We start from the raw sequence: 5,617 nt of genomic DNA on the forward strand, positions 1-5,617 counted from the left end.
CGCACAAAATTGACGTCACGATACGGCCGGAATTTGCGATGGAACGAGTTTCTTCTTCGTCTTCTTCTTGTTTTAGATTTGATTGGCGGCTGGCATCCAGTTTATAGGTGCGTTGCCGCCACCTACCGGACTGGTAGGATATAGATATGTACTCTATATATAAACCCTATCCATTAACCCTATTTCCCTCAAGTACTTAGTCACATACCTCCTAATTTTCCCTGATCCTTGAAACATGTTCTCTACAGTGAAGCTCACTTTTCTAGGTATGGGTGTGGCCCCTCCCTGACATCATGGATTATAGACTATCTGACTGCCAGACCACAGTATGTCAGGATGGGGAGATGTGTTTCTGGAAAACTGGAATGCAGTACTGGGGCTCTGCATGGCACTCTTTTGGCTCCTTTTCCTTTCCAACCTGTACACATCGGACTATAATAAACTGGAGTGGTCTCCCAACATAGAAGCAGTGTACAGGAGGGGACAGAGATGTCCCTACTTCCTGAGACGTTCAGGTGCTTCAATGTCTGCAGTGACATGATATGCATGTTTATATCACACTGTCATTAGGTGCGTTTCCATCAGCCTGTTTACATGTGCATCGAGAAGTATTGCATCAGAAAATTATGATGGAAACGCCATAATTCGAATTAAAATCCCCTGACTCGCACAAATGAAAATGTGTTGGCTAGGGTCGGGTTTTGGTTGATTCGAGTGGGATGGAAACAAATGTGTTCACATCAAGTCTGACGTAGCGCACTTTCACCCCAACTGCTTCTGGTGTTTGCAGGTCACTCACAAGACAACAAACATGGCGGAAAATGGAAGGTTCGTGTGGTTAAGATGGCCTTCCAAATCTACATCACAAAGAGGCTATGACTTTGGATTCACCTCTCTCAATAGCAAAACTCTGTGAAGCCCCCCAACATATGTCTAGTAATAAAGCTCCAGGTCCAGACAGTTTTCTAGCAGAGTTCTACAAAGAATTTTCAAAAGCTATGACATCGGCTCCTCTCTGACAGCCTGGTTGGAATTCAAAGTAAACACAAAAACGTGCTACAAAAAACATTCCCTGAATTCAACAATTAACCTTTTAATACTGGCTCGGTAATGAAGAACATCCTGATCCCTATAATTCCTATAGAGACCAGTGAGCAGTATTGACTAACATGTCATTGGGGTCATCAGGTGGGAACCTCCTTTTATCAGTGTTTCGTCCACGAATCCTCCAGGAGGCTAGACAGTGATCACTGACGTCCCAGAGTCACTGCCCTAATGCCAGCCGTCACAGCTCCTCATACCACAACAGCCATCTTTTCTTCCACAAGCAGCATTATTATCAGCTACCCCAGCCTCTCACCAACTGCACACCAGTCATTGCGGAGTGGGGATACAAACCCTGGTTCGGGCGGGGGAGAGAAATAGAAGAGGTAAAGATAAGTAGGAATGGGATTCAAACCCAGGGGATTCAACTCCGCAGTGGTAATTTCATGAGTTTCTTTATCAATAAAATTGTTTCTATCAGAGAGAAGATTAATGGAATCCTTCCCACTATTATCACTGATGCATCATCAAGTAGAGCAGCTTTAGAAGTATCTTTAGAACCTGATTTGTATTTAGACAGCTTCTGTCCAGTTGATCTCTCTGAGCTAACAACAGCAATAGTCTCTTCTAAACCATCAACTTGTATGTTAGACCCAATCCCAACCAGACTGTTCAAGGAGGTTTTCCCCTTAATTGACACTTCCATATTGGATTTGATCAATCTGTCTTTGTTGACAGGATATGTACCTCAGACTTTTAAGGTTGCTGTAATTAAACCTTTACTTAAAAAGCTTACTCTTGATTCAGAAGTGTTGGCTAATTATCGACCTATATCCAATCTCCCTTTTTTGTCTAAAGTTCCTGAAAAAATAGTTGCAGTTCAACTTTGTGATCATTTACACAGAAATAATCTGTTTGAAGAGTTTCAGTCAGGATTCAGAGTGCATCATAGCACAGAAACGGCACTGGTGAAAGTTACCAATGATCTCCTCTTAGCCTCTGATAGCGGACTTGTTTCTGTGCTTGTCCTGTTGGATCTCAGTGCTGCATTTGATACGATCGATCACAGCATTCTGTTACAGAGACTTGAACATGTTATCGGGATTAAAGGAACTGCATTAGGCTGGTTTAAGTCTTAAGTATTTATCTGAAAGATTTCAGTTTGTTCTTGCAAATGAAGAATCTTCCTCACACACCAGAGTAAGTCATGGAGTTCCTCAGGGTTCTGTGCTTGGACCGATTCTTTTTACTTTATACATGCTTCCATTAGGTAACATTATTAGACAGCATGAAATAAATTTCCATTGCTATGCTGATGATACTCAGCTGAACTTATCTATGAAACCAGATGAAACTAACAGGTTGGTCAGACTACAAGCCTGTCTTAAAGACATAAAGACCTGAATGACTCAGAACTGTCTGCTTTTAAATTCAGACAAAACTGAAGTTGTTCTCTTTGGACCTGAGTGCTTCAGGAAGAAATTGTCTAGTTATATAGTTACTCTAGATGGTATTTCCTTGGCTTCTAGTTCTACAGTGAGGAACCTTGGAGTTACATGTCACTACAAATGCCAGCAAAAACAAGGCCATACAGGCCAATTTACCTAAAATGGCCGCTTTGTTTCAAAAGGCACATGGGCAACACCCTCCACTTAAAAATATTTTGGATTTCTTCCTTGCTTTTCCCAAGAGTCTATTTACCCTAAGTGCTCCCCCTGCTGGGCCCCCAGCTACTATTGCTTCTTCTAATCCAAATCCACTGACTGGACTTTACTGCCATATGACACTTCCTTCTCTAGTTTCCTCACACTCTGTCCACTTACACCCAACTCCCTCAACAATAAGACAACAGACTTTGCAACAAATCCTCTACATCCTACTTCTGTACTGTTGACGTCCATGTTCTTTTGTCTCTGTAAGTGTGTGTCTTTGTATCTGCATGAATGTGTCTTTGTGTCTGAGTGAGTATGTGCCTGTGTATCAGTGAGTGTGTGTTTTTGTATTTGTGAGTGTATGGACGCATTCCCACTGTAGGAACCTTTTGCTGTTCCTGCAACCTTTTCAGGAATAGGGCCATTTTTTTGCACATTCAGACATACAGGAACTAGGAACCACGGCCCTCAGAACTGCGTTCTTAGAACGTCTCTGTTCGAATGCAGCTCATGTCTGCGTCACATGCAAGGTTGTCCACTGTCAGGCCTGGGTGTAGGACCTGTTGTCCTCTGGCCTGCCTGATGCTATCATTAACTTGTGTTTCTTTTACTCAGCAGGTATCTTTGGCCTGGCGTTATGGTGCTTGTTGTCCCCTCTGTGCTGTCCTCTCAACCTCCAGTCAGTCGAGGCAGATGGAGTTTTTTTTTCTTCCCACCATCGCGTCTTGTACACTCAGGATGGGGGATTTTATTGAAGTGAATTTTTGGTGCAATCTGTTGGTTTCCTTCGCCATGTAACTTTCTTTGCAATTTCGGAGAAAGTTTAATTGGCTCTGTATGAATTAATTGGACTAATCTGGAATTTATCTAATTGTATTTGAAATGCAGGGCTGCACTGTGGTGTGGTGGTTAGCACCGTCACCTCACAGCAAGAAGGTTCCTGGTTTGAATCCCAGCTTTTCTTTCTCTGTGGAGTTTGCGTGTTCTTCCCATGTGTGCATGGGTTCTTTCTGGGTACTCCAGCTTCCGCCCACTATCTAAAAATATGCATGTCAGGTTGATTGGTGACTCTAAATTGTCCGTAGGAGTGAGTGTTTGAGCGTGGATGGTTGTAAGTATCTGTGTGGCCCTGTGATGGATCTGTCCAGGGTGTACCTGTCTCTCACCCAAAAGCAGCTGGGATAGGCTCCAGCCCCCCATGACCCTAAGTTGGATTAAGCGGGTATAGAAAAATGGATGGATGGATTTGATTGGATTATAATTGTATTACAAATAATTGAATTCTAATTGGCTTGAATTTGACTTTATCTTTGAAGTGCCTCTGAGATAAAAAATTTCGTGATTTGATATTATATCAATAAAAAAACTGAATTAAATTTAATCAAATTGAATTTGTAGTTCTATCTGATGTGCTCTTGTTGAATGAGTAGTCTGGTACTTTAGTTCAAGGAGTTGAAATGGATTACATTCCAGCTCCCCTACAAGTTAAATCCAAATTAGTGAGTTTTTTCTCCCACTGTGGCAGTACAGATGTCTTATCCTATCAAAGGTGTCTGCTCATCATGGGAATGATTATCAGAGGAGGTGCAACCTGTTCCTGGAGTCATAGCTTCTTCAGCACCATCTGGACATGTGGATGAGTGTTCTCACCAGGGCTCGGTCTGATAAGGCAAAGAATGCTTTGGTTGATTCCTTGTTTGTTCAGACACTTGTTGAAGAGATGTCCCTGAATTGTAGAGGTAATACGATTGATTCAAAGGGGCCATCTGAGGTAAAACATTTGGAGGAACTTCATAGCACTTCATAGTGCACCTCATCTCTTCTTGCATATGAGGTATTTTTTGCTGCTTTAAAATTACACGGTGCCTGATGTTTCAATACGGCATAAAACAGCTGTAATAGGCTGTGCACGTTTCTCGCAGACGATCCCTTTTCGTCTCACCACCACCCTCATGGAATGCAGATTTTAATCTTCACAAGCAGCTGCTCTGTTTTCATGTGATCAGGCCATATTTTTTATGCAAGAGTACAAAACCTGAATTGTTTGGTTTCTTAGAAAGGACAGACTAATGATTAGATTTACTATTTACACTAATAATACAGCTTGGTTTAATTCAACATGTGTTCCATACCCACCACTTTTTTAGTGATTATTGAAGTGAAGTCCATTGATAAATTTATCATAAATGGTTCTTTTGTAGTGAATATTAGGTGGCTGTAGTTCTATAATTTTGTTCCTAACATTTAGAATAAGGACTTAATATTGGCTTCAGCTGAGATAAGCGCTGCTTGTCGTCACCTCTGTGTATAACCAGTGTGTCTATTTATCTGGCAGTCAGGCTGGCTTTCATAACAGAGAAAAGAACATGAGACATTTGGTCATTCTTCAGTGCACCAAAGGTTTCCTGATGAGATCTCTGTCATGAGGAGAAAGAAAGACAGATACCAGAGCTGGCTTAGACAGTCTGATGAAAATAATAATAATGATCATTTTATATAATATATATAACTATATATATATATGTGTGTGTGTATATATAATAACTCTAACCCTTCTTATCTTTAACTCTAAAAATATAATTCGTGTTTGGTAGTTCTGGGTCTGTTCTCAGAGAAACAGAGTTAAGATTCTGCAGCAGCTGAATCAGTCGGGGGGAGAAAATGTGAAGCCTCGGATGCAGCAACAGTGTCTCCCTCAACAACTGCCCCTCTTTAGAAAGTTTCGGACCCCCGCGGTGAAGGAGAACGTAAGTCGGACATGATCCGCCCTGACTTCAAACCAAGTGCACAGCAGACTAATTCAGTCAGAGGACAAACACTCCCACGGGTATTATAGAAAATCAATGAGGTCTGAACAACTCTGTCAGGACGAGCAGCAGATGACGTCTGCGGCAGCAGATGACGTCAGAGGGCTTTGTGTG

Source organism: Leuresthes tenuis, unplaced genomic scaffold, assembly GCF_036924035.1.
Source record: "Leuresthes tenuis unplaced genomic scaffold, fLeuTen1.0.hap1 SCAF_12, whole genome shotgun sequence".
NCBI classification, from domain to species: domain Eukaryota; kingdom Metazoa; phylum Chordata; class Actinopteri; order Atheriniformes; family Atherinopsidae; genus Leuresthes; species Leuresthes tenuis.